Source organism: Amblyomma mixtum, chromosome 5, assembly GCF_055824585.1.
Source record: "Amblyomma mixtum isolate Tamu chromosome 5, ASM5582458v1, whole genome shotgun sequence".
NCBI classification, from domain to species: Eukaryota; Metazoa; Arthropoda; class Arachnida; order Ixodida; family Ixodidae; genus Amblyomma; species Amblyomma mixtum.
Genome location: NC_143016.1, coordinates 112,780,924 through 112,797,245, shown reverse-complemented (window position 1 = coordinate 112,797,245; position 16,322 = coordinate 112,780,924).

The window sequence follows — 16,322 nt, the reverse complement described above, 5'->3', positions numbered from 1 at the left end:
CTTCGAGAATCGTGCGCGTGTATACAGAGATGTAAGCAGTACGCCGTATGAGGCCTCGACTTCATAGGCGCAGAAAACCGGCCGTGCAGTCTGAACCAAGCCTTCGTCAAGCATGGAGATGTTTCCCAACGGCGCCAGCGTTAGCACGAAGAACCACCCTATATGCTCCAAGAGTTCGGTGCGGCTGTAACTTCCGAATAAAGCGTCCACGGCTTGAATCAAGGCGGCATCGCTGACATAGACCACTTCAGTATCGGTAAAATTTGGTGTGGAGTTTATGTTCTCGTTCAGCGCAGCCATCCACGATACAAGACTAATGTTGCCGGTGATCTTGACAATATTTTGTAGCTGGAAGCGGATCGGTGTTGGCGTCCTGCGCTTTTCTACAGCTAGCAGCCTTTCGAGGACATCACTCATCATCGCGGCCATCCTGTGGGCCTCGCCCACGCTTTGCAATGGAGCACCAGCACGCGCGAAAACCGCCCGATATTTTTCCCAGTAGCTCTCGTAGGCATGACTCGAAATCAACGCCATGTGATGGCTGGCCCAGAAAGGCACGTACCTCCCTCTGCTCAGCAATGTTGTCCGGTCACCGTGTGCGCCGCGCTGCAGCCGGAGGCTCATCCAAAATGGCAGCTGCCAGTTAAAGGCCAGGTCCAGGAGCACGCCGAGCGGAGAAATGTCCGTCGGCGGCACTTCTGGCCACGGTATATGACGCTCTCGCATGAATTCTCGAAGCGCATCCAAAGTCATAGCCTCGTGTGAGGGCTCCTGGTCCATGCAGGTCTGGAAGGCGGCGTGAGCTTTCGCAGCAGCCAAGAGACGACTGGCGCCAGCCTCCAGGAGCGGGTCGACTCCGTAAAACCACGCGGCGAGCAAATCGTTGTCCAATTCCTTGTAGGAGACGTCGGTTGGTGGCATCCACGTAGAGCACGTGAAAGCGGAGAAGTCCTCGCAAGGATCCGCGCTATGGTTTATGCGGCCACTCAGCCAAATTGCGTGTGCCAGGCAGTCGTCGCTGGTGCACAGCTGCGGCTCCGTGTTGATTCTGCGGCGCACCATTAGCGCGGCCACAGCGATGGCGCCAACCAAAGCCACGGTGAAGGCAACCAACGCACAAACGACCTTCCACTCTTCGTCGTCCAGAGTTCGGTCCTCAGTAGGGGTCAATCCGCAGACGTTCACCTGCTCGCCAGCCATGAACCAACCCCATTTAGAACTGAAGATGCTAAGCACTCTTTCCCTGTCACGCGTTTCATGTTTTTGCACAGCTCACGCAAAATGCGACGTGGGTGAACATGACGGTAAACGTTAAGAATACCGAGGTACTGTATCACGTGTGCAACGAGACTGCTCAGGGCTGCTTACCGCGCTGGGCATCTTGAGACTAGTCAGCCAGGCGGCATCCGAAGAGGGTGTCTCTGGGTGGCTCTTGATCTCCGCCGGCGCAGAAACCGGCTGGCGGCTGGATCCTACGTCTTGCGGCTGCTGCGTGTCCGTGTCTGGGGCAGGTGGCGCAGTGGCAGGAGGCATAGACTCCGGCCTGTGCGATTTAGGAAGGAAAGATCACGACAGTTCCGGCTGCCTCATTTGAAGTGTTGCGCTGCACTAGTATAGAGACTTACAGCGTACAACATTGGTGTGAAGATCTGAGGTAACACGTTTGTTATGAGTTTATACACTTTTCAAATACATACATCGTACACACTGCGAGCGCAGATTCGGGCACCGGCGCAAGTTATTTAACGGCAAGTTGCAGCACATTCGTCGCCTATTTGCAAATTGCACTTATAGAGAATCCTTGGAAGATTACCATGTAAATAAAGATGTTAATGGAACCTTTGTGAAGCCAGTAACCTACATGCGTAAAAAAAGCCCTCATGTATCCGTGAAATGAAGTTTCCAAAGATGCAGTGCTCGACATTTCTACTTTACATTACGCACAGCAGCAGACATTTTAGGACATTGGAGACTTAGTGAATAAATGGTTATCGCATGCCTTGCACATATTTTTTCAAGAATCGAGCTCAAGAATTAGCTATAGAATGCGAAAAACGCATCTGCCAAACGAGTGAAAGTTATTTCTGCCACGGAAACGGTGAACAGAACCTCTCATAAATTAGATCTCTCCCAAATTATGGCCTTTTGATATGGTTTACATGAGACAAACGAACTTGCTATTTCCAGGATCGCTGTTATTTTCCATCTATATAAATTAAATAGTCTTCTGCATAGCCCCGCCGCGGTGGCTCAGTGGTTATGGCGCTCGGCTGCTGTCCCGAAAGACGCGGGTTCGATACCGGCTGCCGTGGCTGAATTTCGATGAAGGCGAAATTCTAGAGGCCCGTGTGCTGAGCGGTGTCAGTGCACGTTAAAGAATCCCATGTGGTCGAAATTTCAGGAACCCTTCACTACGGCGTCCCTCATAGCCTGTGCTGCTTCGGGACGTTAAACCCCCATAAGACAGACTATAAACCAATCTTCTGCATAAACAACGCACAATTTGTATCCTATGTGGAAGTGTTGTTGGCCGACATTTCAACATGGGTTGATGCAAATAATCTTAAGATAAATCGAAATGAAGCAAAGAAAGACTGCGTTATACTTGCCGAACGGAAAACGCATTTCCGAGCCACTTAGTATACGGCTAGGCACAAATATATTGGAAATAGTCGAATCTGTAAAGATCCTTGGTGTCATCGTTTGAATGCGCTTAACATGGAATAGACACGTAGAACATGTCTGTTCTAATGTAGCCTCTGCTGTGGGGTCATATGCTGATTAAAAAGCATACCTCCCGAAAAACTAACAATCAGGCTCTACAAATCCCTACAATAATCTACCCTCGTTTTGGGCACAAACTTGTTCTAATACGCACTTACGCCAGATAAAAGCCTTGAGATGTATAGCAAATGTTCCTTAGCATTATCCTTCCCATGATCTCATTTTGCGACATGATGTTGCTCCCATTTTCAAAATGTCTAGTTACAGGTTGCTGGTACCCTTTAAGTCCTTTGTTAAAACAACTTAGCGCAAATTGCGAAGCTGGAAAAGAACGAATTTTGTCGCCGTACCCGTCGTGGGGAAACGTGGAATGTGTAAGCGCCACGAGAAATCTACTGCTGGGAATCGTTACCATACACACTCCCTCCTTTGTTAAACGGGTGGAGCAAGAGTCGTTGGATCACTTTTGTAATCCGAATTCTGTTATTAATAATTATTAAGTCTATTATTAGGTCTTTACCTATGTTAAGTATGTAGTATGTTTTTGTCGTTCCCACATAATTTGTTTTCGATGGCAACTGTTTGTTGTCCATTTGCAGCGCGACAGGGGATGCATCCTGTTTCCAAGCTTCCATGCTTCCTGTTTCTTTCCGAGCCACCACCTACAGCTGGACAATGCAGTTTTTAAACGAATTTAAACTATGAAAAGCTGACAAGTGTAGACGTGACTGCTCGTTACCAGTCACCTGTGTAGCCGCACGTTTCTGCGGTGGCTCAGTGACTCGGCTGTTGACCCGAAAGACCCGGGTTCGATCCCGGCCGCGGTGGTACAATTACGATGGAGGCGATATGCCAGTGAGCCGTGCACTGTGCAACGTCAGTGGACGAAGAACCCCAGGTGGTCGAAATTATCTGGAGCCCTTCTATGCTGTGTAACTCATAGCCTGAGCCGCTTTCGGGCCTTAAGCCCCATCAACCAAATTTTCTCATACGCGCTGCGCTCTTCGGGTGTCCGCAAGCACAACTTACAAACGTTAAGAGGAGGTTCTTACATCTCTGGATGGTGCTGCACAGAAGGTTCGAAGTATGGCGCTGCGTCCTGTGATGAGGGCGAAAGATCGACTGAGCCACTCTTTTCGAATGGGGACAGCAGTGACCCACTTCCGAATGGCACATCTGAGGGTACCATGGTCTCGTCCGAGAACACGGATGCGGGCGAAAAAGCCTCAGCTGCCCCGTAGCTGCAGCCAGGCCTGAGCGTGTCATGATTCAATCCTTGAAGCAACGGCTCTGGACTGCCTTGCTGCGCCCAAAAGCCACCTTTCTGCCTTGCGATGACATCGTTCCTACTTCCCTGAACTGTTATACAGTGAGGGATCGGGGATCCTGCAAAGAAAACAAGAAACCTTGCTGAAACTGGAGCCTATTTTTTTCAAAGAAAGGAAGGAAGGAAGCTCTTTAAATGAGTTAGTTTAGCTGCTAGGAGTTTCAAATAAGAAGGCATGATTCATAACCTGAAAAAAAACAAGGACCGACAGAGGTGAAAGGCTATGGATACTACAAATAAACTAAATTTCCTGTACGAAAGAATCCCATATACATGTGCCAAGATTTTAAGAATTTAAAAAACAGCGCAATCAAAGACGAGACACAAGAGAAGGACAAAACACCAGCGCTGACTAACAACCAAATGGTTTATTGCTACAGGCAAGGCAGCATATATATGAAATGGCACGAGTAAAAAACACAAAATAAGCATGAGAGTAAGATAGCGCACAACCACACAACTTGACTAAAAAAGGCACGTCACTGATTAAGATACGCAAGTTCCTTTGAGAGTAGATTTATGGATGGGCTGCTGATACAGATGTTACCGAGCTTTCTGATATGGCAAGCCTCCGAAATGAGCCTTGTGGTCTCATCTTTATAACGGGCAATGATAGTAGTCCGATTGAGGTGCGCCAAAGATGAGACCACAAGGCTCATTTCGGAGGCTTGCCATATCAGAAAGCTCGGTAACATCTGTATCAGCAGCCCATCCATAAATCTACTCTCAAAGGAACTTGCGTATCTTAATCAGTGACGTGCCTTTTTTAGTCAAGTTGTGTGGTTGTGCGCTATCTTACTCTCATGCTTATTTTGTGTTTTTTACTCGTGCCATTTCATATATATGCTGCCTTGCCTGTAGCAATAAACCATTTGGTTGTTAGTCAGCGCTGGTGTTTTGTCCTTCTCTTGTGTCTCGTCTTTGATTGCGCTGTTTTTTAAATTCTTAAAATCATGTACCAACCAGCCCGTATTTGCCCTCTTCTGGTATGTGCCAAGAACACGTGGCTGAGTACACAAGATACTAAAAAATCATGCGTAGCGTTCCCTCCACCTCAAAATTTTGAATACATGTAGCATAAACGGATAGATATTAAAAGCATGACCACACATCACTTTTGGAGTTAATAACGAGCAAATCGAGAATTTCGCGCGGAGCGCGATTATTCTGATTATCGCGCGATTCTGATTATCGCACGATGAGCGCGATTCTGGTTATTGGTCAGCATAATAGCACGTGTGTGCAAAAACATCGCAGCATATTTATCCGCACCTCACCTATAATGTACCAGTTTGTCAGAACTGCAAGGTAGCTTGAAAGAATCGGAGCAATAAAACATCGTTTCTCTGTACTGTAAAGCAGACAGAAACCAAAATATCATTCGTTTGAGGCATTTTAAGTGTAAAACTTGCGCAACAGTTTGCCCATTGCGCATTGCGCATCGTGCGCATTCATTTCAGAAAGCGCCACGTTTTGCAGAACCCGCGTAACGGCCGTCAGTAAGAGGGCAGAGAAGGTGTACGCCCAGCGTCTGGCACATGTGTCAGCATGCAAGTTGATCAACAGGCTTCCTAACTTGAAAGACTCGCCAGACGCTGGTAATTGTGTTGGAAAAAATTGCGTGAACTGGACCGCAACGCGCCCGCATCCGTGAAGTTGACATCTGTTGACGAATATGAAAGGACCATGAAAGCGACGTCATGAAAAAAAAAAGGACGAGTTTCCAAAGTCGCTACCGTGTATTGTCACATGCATTACCCCATGCAAGCTGTGACTGCGCCTGGTATTTGAGGAAAAGGCAATAGAGTAAACTCACGATATTTTATTCAGTCACTATAGTATTAAAGGTTGCTCCTAGTAGTATGAAATTGCGCCGTAGCAAGGATATTTTAACGGGCAACTGATTATACTACGGCTCACTATGATCAAAACTCTTCGTTAGACCCTTAAAAGTTAAATCAAAGAAGATCATGAGGCACTCCAGTCGCGCACATGACCCAGCTACACTACTGCCATACCATTGCCATTAATCAAGCACAGGTGTGATCGATAGAGAAAATCCACTTATGATCGTCGCCGCTGCGCTGCACTGGTGGTCCGCTATTGATGCGCGACCACGTGCACAAGTTTAAATCTTACCTGCTTGTAGGGAATAGCGGTATCTACTTTCTTAGTGAGTGTTCGACCGTCGCTGAAGACCTGGCAAGAGTGATATGCGGCCGTAATGGTCTGGGGCAGCATCAGAACGGCGTTGCATTTTTGCGGCTGGGAACGTGAGTACATCCGCCCGCACAGTTAACACGAATGACGGACAGCGTGTCTCAGACTGACGCGTGCGAGAACATGCTCTTAGTATCTTTGAAGCGGCTGACGATAGTTGGTGCACAGTTCGATTTGAGAGCTTTTTTGCCTGTGCCCGATAACCCGAATAGTTGTGAAAGGGGCGTTTTCCGCGTTTCGTCTTGCTGTTTGCTTTTTCCTTACCTTAAGTGCAGAACGCAGCATATGACATTAATTTTGTCAGACGGCACTCTTGGGACCAAACTAGAAAGACACTCGATGTGCGGCAACTTCGCGCACAATGTCTGGTTCCCGAGGTAAGGAAACTGCAACGCCTTGCCTGGGCGCTCGAGGCCGCAACCGCGAGCGCAATGCGGTAGAAAACGGCTCCTGCACGAGCGCGCTGTCTACGCGGCGTAAACAGATTGTACACCTATTCAGAGGATGATTTCGCTCCAGGTCGGCTAGCGTTTCGTGCCTGGCGTCAGTACAAAACGCGCAGTCTGTCATTTGTGTTAAAGTGTGTGGGCGGCTGTACATTCAAACACCGGTAGAGCCAGAACAACCTAGATAGCGCTATCTGACATGTGACTCACCGTAATAAACACGCGGTTCTTGAAACTATTTTTGCCAACATTGCCTGTTCGCCATAGTCGCTTCCACCTCAGAAAAATGAGGAAACGGCACGGCCAGTTTCGTCCTAGCTGGGTTCGTGATATCTCTGCGCCGTGTATTGCAGTTGCCTCGTTCGGCCGTCGGAAAAGTGAGCAAAATTCTTTTCGTGCGCCCTGTACGTGATTGATATGCACAGGGTCGATCACTACTAGCCTAAACGGAACCCGTGGCGCCGGGTACCGAAGGACATTCGATAATTATTGGCCTCTTCGTTGTATCGGGGTGGTGACAAGTGTAAACTACCGATTAATTTCTAGCGTGCTTAATATCGTAACATTAATAAGTAATTTTCTTCCCATTACTAAACTACTCTTTTGACCTTTTCCAACCATCCTCTAGTCGTCTCTTACTGGTGTCTACTTCTTGAAAATTAAGCATGTCTAGGCAATTCCAAAAGCCTCGTGATTCGCGGGTTCCTGCGGCGGCACGGTGCATTGAGGGTTGTAGGGTATTGCACCGGATAAGAATATGTTATATTTTTTCTCTGTCTTGCATGGGCCAAAAGCAATCGTCAACCGTCGTGTCAAATTTTTGTTTGTAATACTTTGTCCCAGAGCAACCAGCTCTAGCCTAAAAAATGAATCCCTGCTTTTGGAATCGTAAGAAAAAGTTTTCCTTTTAAATTTCAGATTTAGCCGTCCTAAAGAGCTCCAACGCTGGCTTATCTCGCATTTTATTTTGCCAGTAAGTATTTTCTGACGACCGCCCTTAGTTTCAAGGTTGGGATACTGCCCGTTTAATCCCTTTACATTTGCATAAATTAACGCCAATTCATTACATGGCTACGTTGACGCCGGACGTGTCCGCAAAATGTGTCGCCGGAAGTTGGTCCCCTGTGACGAAGCAGCCGCTCACCATCGTATGACCAAGCAGCAGAGCAATCTGGCGGGGTGGCGGGGTGGGATGCACCGTAAGGTGAGGGCGACCAAGCGCACTGATCGGCGGAAAACGGCTCCCGACCGGAGACCTCGTTGCCGGGATGGGACGACGCCAGCGGTTGAGGCGACGGCGCGGATGTCGCGTCATTGAGACGGGAAACTGGGAAGTGAAAAGACCAAAATGCTATCGACAAACCTGCCGCGAATTGAAATGTGGCAGCTAGGCTGGTGTTTGTCAATTTAGACCAGGGTGACTAAAGATGCATGCAACGTTTAGCAGGTGTTTACGCCGGGATGTAATGTGCCTTTATCCTCAATTTGCTGCCTTATTCCTTTAACGTTCAGCTGTTTTTAAGGAACAGAATTAGACTAAAGTAAACGTTGCACAACGCGCGCGCGCGCGCGCGCACACGCACACGCACACACGCACACGCACACGCGCACACACACACACACACACACACACACACACACACACACACACACACACACACACACACACACACACACACACACACACACACACACACACACACACACACACACACACACACACACACACACACACACACACACACACACACACACACACACACACACACACACACACACACACACACACACACACACACACACACACACACACACACACACACACACACACACACACACACACACACACACACACACACACACACACACACACACACACACACACACACACACACACACACACACACACACACACACACACACACACACACACACACACACACACACACACACACACACACACACACACACACACACACACACACACACACACACACACACACACACACACACACACACACACACACACACACACACACACACACACACACACACACACACACACACACACACACACACACACACACACACACACACACACACACACACACACACACACACACACACACACACACACACACACACACACACACACACACACACACACACACACACACACACACACACACACACACACACACACACACACACACACACACACACACACACACACACACACACACACACACACACACACACACACACACACACACACACACACACACACACACACACACACACACACACACACACACACACACACACACACACACACACACACACACACACACACACACACACACACACACACACACACACACACACACACACACACACACACACACACACACACACACACACACACACACACACACACACACACACACACACACACACACACACACACACACACGCGCGCGCGCGCACGCACGCACGCACGCACGCACGAATGGGACAGAGTGAATTGAATTGAGTTCGAATTCAAGTTCAGTAATGGACTTGTTACCGTGGTAGGATGAAAAAGAGGCTATAATGATTGGTTTGGTTTGGTTTGGTTCGGTTTATGGGGTTTAACGTCCCAAAGCGACTAAGGCTATGAGAGACGCCGTAGTGAAGGGCTCCGGAAATTTCGCCCACCTGGGGTTCTTTAACCTGCACTGACATCGCAGAGTACCCGGGCCTCTAGAATTTCTCCTCCAAAGAAATTCTAGCTGCCGCGTCCGGGATCGAACCCGCGTCTTTTGGGTCAGCAGTCGAGCACCATAACCACTCAGCCACCGCGGCGGCGCTATAATGATTGAAACTATGAAGCTTTATAAGTTCCAAAAGGATATAAAGAGCTATTGATATCGCCAGCTGAGACCACTTTCAAATAAAAGATGCCATGATTTCAGTTCGTTTTTCTTCGGAAATCTCTAATGCCAGAGAATACGGCTGCCGACTTTAAATTTGGAATTGGTTTGTATTTGCAGGACGCAATACATATGAATTCCAGCGAGCCGCTCAAGGCTAAAGGTTCGAAAGCCGGAGGGGGCCTCAGCTCCCGCACACTGTTCACAACCTCCGGGAGTAGAAATACATTACCTGAAATTCAAACCCTATGCGGATATAATCAGATAAAAATATTTTTACTCTTTTCAAGTATAGAAATACACAGTACAATCAGTAAAACAACGCAAGTAGATTTCGGTGGTTTTGCGGTGAAATGAGGGTACAGATGCATTCATGTACACATGACAATCTAAACCAAATAGCGAAAATACGCTGCACACACAGTGGAAATGTTTGGTTTAGTTTGGTTTATTGGGGTTTAACCTCTCAAAGAGACTCATACTATGAGCGACGCCGTTGTGAAGGGCTCCGGAAATTTCGGCCACCTGGGGTTCTTTAATGGGCACTGACATTGAACAGTAGACGGGCCTCTACAATTTCGCCTGCATAGATATTCGGTCGGCGTGGCTGAGATCGAACCCGCGTCTTTCGGATCAGCAGCCGGGTCAGTGGAAATGTGCCAGTCACCGCGTAATAAGATGGTAGGAGCTGAAGAGAAGAACATTCATTTCAGTTTCTACAGTTTCTAAGAATTGGCGTCTTTTACACCTGAAAGAACGTCACCAAAGCTAGGGGAACCCAAACTATCGAACTACTGCTGCAGCGCTAGCTTGCGCTGTCTCTCACCTTCAGGCGCAGCGTGTCTTCCCGTGGACGGTCGCTTTCTGTGACGGCGCTTGGTACCGCCCTTCTTGACGCGACTGCTGCTTGTGGTCTGCCTGCTGGCTTCGTCCTCTTGCGCCTCGCCTTTCGACGACTCGCGGGTCGCAGCTCTGGAAGCTTTGTGGCGACGGCGGCTCGAAGACTTCTCCGACGGGGGATCCATCGCTTGTGCCAGCCAGTTCTTCTTCTGTCTCTTCTTGGCCGGCACGTTCTTCCCGTTCTTTCACGTGCGTGTGCCCGGATGCGGGATGTGTCATATTAGAAAAAACGCCTTCGTGATAATCACTCCCGCAGAGTGACCAGTGTGTAGCATTTACCTAGAAATTAATACATTTTGTGCTCGACAAATAATGCTCGTTCCAACGCGCAGTGCTTCCTCACATCTCTGCGCCTGCCATATCAGGTCACTAAATACAGCCAGCTTTTATGTAGTTCGTGCTTAATTCAGGAGCCAAATTACACTAGAAAATAGGGAAAAAAGTGGAACCAAGAAAAATTCTTGATACATATACACACACATGCACACACACCTTAAGAAACACTACTTGATTTTTCGGCCGGTCCCTTGCCGAAATATAAGAAAAGTACCTTTTCTTCACCACTTCTGTATCCTTCATGTGTATTGCCAACCTAGCCCTAGGGACTTTTTGTGCCCATATATATATTAAATTTTATGTAATGTATTATATGTGACATATGAATTATAAAACTGATTTTGTGCCTAGGGGCAGAAAGCAGCTACGTGGACAAAATGAGAAATAGGAACGCAATAAGCAAGTGTAATTGGACGTTTTTACAGAAATTAAAGAAGGGCCAATCGTCGGAATGAAAGTCACCTTGAGCTTGGCGCTTAACAGCCTTAGATGCCTATGTGCGACTAAAGCCAAGAAAACACAAAACACAACCACCTTCATTATCAGTAGACCTTAATACACATGACAGGGGATCGAACCAGACTCCTAACAGGGCACCTAATTGAATTGTCAACCATACCGTCTAGTTACGTTAGTGTTGTGTTGCACTGGATTCGCAGGAGCGTCTCCGCGAAGATGGGAATAAAACTTACGCACTATGTAGACTATGCTGCGCACCAGATGCTGTTGAGATCATTAATCTGATGAGTGGAGGCAAACGCAGTGGGATCGGTGCATAACTGTAGTCTTTGGGCATGCTACCGTTACGCAGAGAGGCGAAAAATTTTATTTGAGTCAAGTGAAAGGTGAAAAGGGGAGCCTGCTCTGGTAAAGCCCGTTCATATGCCAAGTCCGAGTAAAGTCAAGCTCTCTAATGAGGTAGGGCGCACGGATTATAACAGAGGTAATGAAAGCGTTACATGAGTACAAAATGTGTTCTGCATGTGCCTGATTTCTGTACAGCTGAGACATTGAGCTGTATCACGCCAACAGAAGTAGTAGAGCTTTAGAGAGGTGAAGAGAGTATAAGTTTCAACTTTTCGAAGGATGTGTGAGAAATAAGACGCGCCGCTGACCGCCGTTGCGCTGGCGGCAACACAATGGAGGACGACACACAGCCGCTGCTCGGCGCCGTCCGTATTCTCGCCGCGCGCGCGGTGATCTTGCCTGAACGAAAAAGATTTGTAGCGAGTGCTACACTACACCAGCTCGTCGAGCCTTCAGCGTGGTACCCCTTGAGCTCTGTGGCGGCGGCGTGGCCTTGAGCTGGTCGGTCACGTGGTGCGAAACAGCTGCTGCTGCCTGCGGCGCGGCATGCCGGGGAAACAGAGCTGCAGCAGCTGTGCGCATGCACAGTGGAGTGGGGGAGAGGTGTCGCAGCTGTATAAGTAGGCCGTTCGGCGGAGCTCTCGCGTCACTCCAGGCTTAAGTACAGAAAGTAGATTGAGGTTGAAAGTAACCTCGCCCGCTCCACTAAAGTACCGCGGAGACTTATGTACAGCTAAACCACAGCCAATTTTTTTTTAATCTGGCATTAGTGCAGTCAGTTCGAACCTATGTTTGCCGCGCATTCTTGGTGTTCGCCTTGCACTTTTCTGAGTACTATAATTTCATGCTGTAGATCTGAGTTTATTTTCATCATGTAATCTTCTTGCCCGCTACATCTACAGAGCTATCACTCAAAAATCCGGTATGAATTTTAAACCAGAACCGCATACCGGGCTATTGTACAGGATTTGCGATACCGGATTACAGGAGTATCCTGTATAAAACACGACAGTCCTGTATTATACAGGATACTCCGGTATCGCAAATCCTGTACAATAACCCGGTATGCGGTTCCGGGTTAAAATTTTTACCGGATTACAGGACAGTCCTGTATTGTACAGGCTAGCCCCGTAATATACAGGAGGGCCCTGTATCACAGGACAAAGGGAGGAATAAAATGCTTCAAATATATCCCACTTGGACTAAATCTGCACAAAAACTGGGGCAATTCTCGAACAAGTGTCATAAGTGTACATGCCAAATGCTGCAATATACAGAGCCTCAGAAACTGGTAATCTGCGATTATCAGCGACTCGCATTGCAGTCGATGTGCACTTGTGTCATTTGATCCCAGCTTTCACCAAGTATTGGCAGCTTGGTGAGTATTATAAAGCATCAAAAAATTAAAACGATGTTTATTTTTTTCGCATGTCTTGAACCAGCTCACTGAGGTAATAATTTAACTCTTTGCGACGATCTACCGGCGCTGGGGTCTGTACAGGGTGCTGGACAATGAGGTAGTGAAAAGCGCCTGCAGAAAAGAAAATATGATTGCTAGTACATAATGCCCCCAGCTGATCATTTAGTTGGGCACTGACACACAACATAATGCATTGAGCACTTTGACATGCAACTTACGGCCAATGGCTTGTAGCTTTTCAGGGGTCATTGGCTTTCTGCCCACTGTGAAGGCTTCTGACTTCAGGTACCGATGGCAAGCTTGCCCTGTCACGCTCCTTTCCTGGAGTTGTGGAGTCGTCCAGAGGCTGCGGGCTGCGTCCTTGCAGAAACGCCAATGTTTGGGTGCCACCGTAACTGCTGCCCACTTTGCCGAAGGAATAAAAATTCGATTCCCGAGGTGGACCCGTATGCAATAATTACAAATGCATACCCCAGTAGCACAACGGGGCTCTGAATTGCAGGCCCTCGTGGGCCCAGACAAGCCACAAACAAGCCAGGCGTCTCATGACGCCTGGCCCTGAGCATTAGCAATGCTCAGTATCGTGAATGCACCTCACGCCTTTCGTATTTGAATCAATAATGTATTGCAAATCTGCGTCGTAACATTGTTGGTGTGTAAACAGGTTGCTCGGACGATTAGAATGCTTGCGTGGTCATCCTCCATTAATTACAGCACATACCGCAGCATCGATGCGATGCGTGATGTTCAAGGTATTGAGCCGCTCCCCCTCAGGACGCTTATCGCTCACCATATGCCTCTGTAAAGAAAGAATACAAACCATAAAACTAACTTTAGTCGTGTTCCCATGAAGGACAAGCAATTTCGGTATGTAGCTGAAAGAAAATTTTGCGCTATTTCGTCCCTCTACGCTGTGCAATCCACAAATTGCTACTTAAAAAGACACTGGACAGTTAGAACGTTTCTGTTGACGCCGAGCATATAACCAAGACGGAGGCAGTACTTAAAAAACACAGTGATTTGAAAGGCGTACTTACGTCCTAGCAGCACGACGTCGCCGTCATAAAATCCGCCTTCACCGCCGTGGCCTCCACCGGTCAAATGTCAGTAAATATAACTGTTCACCCCTCACGTCTTTCGGAGCGAAGTCATTCAACAGAAGGACGATAGGGTTCCACCATATTTGCACTGGACGTACGCATGGAAGGCGATGTCATCTTCGATCGTGGATTGATCAAGCAACACGAGGAAATTCACAAAAAACTGTATAACACAAATTCAACGAGGACTAGCGAGTGCCAGCGTGTTTTCGCAGCTACCTTCATCGCTTCACACTCAACCCAACCGCAAGAGAGAAGAAAAAATTGCTGAGGTTTAGCTAAGGTTAAGCCTAGTCAGATGCGAAGCATATTGATGGCTAGGCTTAGTAAAGTTCCTCGCTTTGTTCTTCAGTTGTTGTAGAACGTTGTCGCCCAGCCGCATATTGAGCACGCTGCTTAGCCAGACGTTCATCCCGCTCTTCATTGGTCTCTGTGGCACGCTGAAGCTTTCGCTTCTCGTTCAAATCAGCCCTGCTTCTAGGCGGCATCCCAACACCTGGCCGCCTCGTAAGTGCCCGGAGAGTTGTTGTTGTGACTGAGAGCAGGATGAAAAGGAAATTGCACGGGCCTGCCTACTGGCTCGATCCGAGCCACCACCACTGCCACGTGCAGACAGAGGAGAGTTAAAAAATCAGAGGAAAGAGAAAAAGGAAAGAAAAGACGCGCGTCGCAGCAACAACTGCGTCCGCCGGAGCGGACGCTGCTCAAAAAACAGATAAGCGGCCGAAGCCGCGCTCGCCGAAGTGAGAACAGATACTCCCAGGCTCCAGAGCGAGGCAAGCTCAGCTTTATACCGCTGCTGTAGCGTCACGTGGTCAGCTGCAGCGCCTCTGATGTGGAGTCTCCACCGCCGCGGCCGACCGCGCGAGCCGGCAGCCCATCTCTCCTCTGCTGTGACGTCATGTTGTCACGTCGTGTCACGTGGTCACGCTAAACGTCACGTGGTCACGTGGTCAATGGTGGCTCCACCGCCGCGCTCGACGGGCTGTAGTGTAGCTCCAGTAATATGCTTCGCATAAAACCTGTCCCAAACTAACGCAGGAAAGGTGGGGGAGCACTTCTGCATAACGTCACCGCGCAGCGACCGGACACAGTGAACAAGTAGAATCGGTGCCCCCTCTCCACTTCATGGAAGCGCCGCAGGGAGTGTGGTCGGGAGGGCGGCTTAAAATGTTCGGTAGCGGGTTGTAGACTGAGCGCCTCCGCGCCATTTCGGGGAAGGGGGCTGGGAGGGACAGGACAGATACAGAGGAGTCCTCGGGGAAGGAACAAAGTCAGACAGAAAAACCAGGGTTGAGCAGGTTTCTTGTTGCGAGCGTACCTAGGAAAAGCAGGGAAGGCGGTGGTGAGAGGAAAGAAAAAAACTCGAAAAAAAAAAACAATTTGCGCAAAGACAGGTTACTCGTGTGACGTTTTTACACGAGTTTATGTTTTTATTTTGTTCTCTCTAGCACTGTACTTTTTCGCTAGCCCGAATTGTCGCCCTTTAGGGAACACCCCAAGCTGCCTACTCCGATGAGTTAACCTTTTCTTGTTCGTCGGTAGAAATGTTCTGGGCGATTTGTGATTAGTATCTCTTCCTGATAGGGTAAAGGGTGGGGCCGCTCGCGATGGCGCTTGGCCAAGTTACGTTATCAATGTGCAATCACTTGACGAAGAAGAAGCGCAAAGAATGCCTGCACAAAAACCAAGAATTTTGTGTCTTGATCGATGCGTCTCTACAGAGTGCTGCTAGCGGACATTAAGAAAGCTGCTGCAATGATCGCGACAGTAACAAATATTTTGCAGCCTCAGGCGCAGTCGCCGGAGGTTCGCTATGTTCATCAGCCAGTCATGAATTCCATGCGCCACATGTTGCATGGAGACGACGAAAGCGCTTGCAGTGCTGGCGTAATTGAAGTGCATTGAAACAAGCAAGAAACCTTATGCTGGCAGATTTCTCCGCGGCGACCGTAGCACACCAGAAAAAAATGCAATGCGATAAACGCAATAGAAGCGCAAACAAATCTCAGAAGCGGGTTCTTTTGTTATTACGACGTTCAAACAGGAGCTCTTCGTCAGAGTGAAACGTGCAATGTCTGGCTATTTGGGCACGCTTAGCCCTTTTACCTCTGATGTAAGATATGCAGG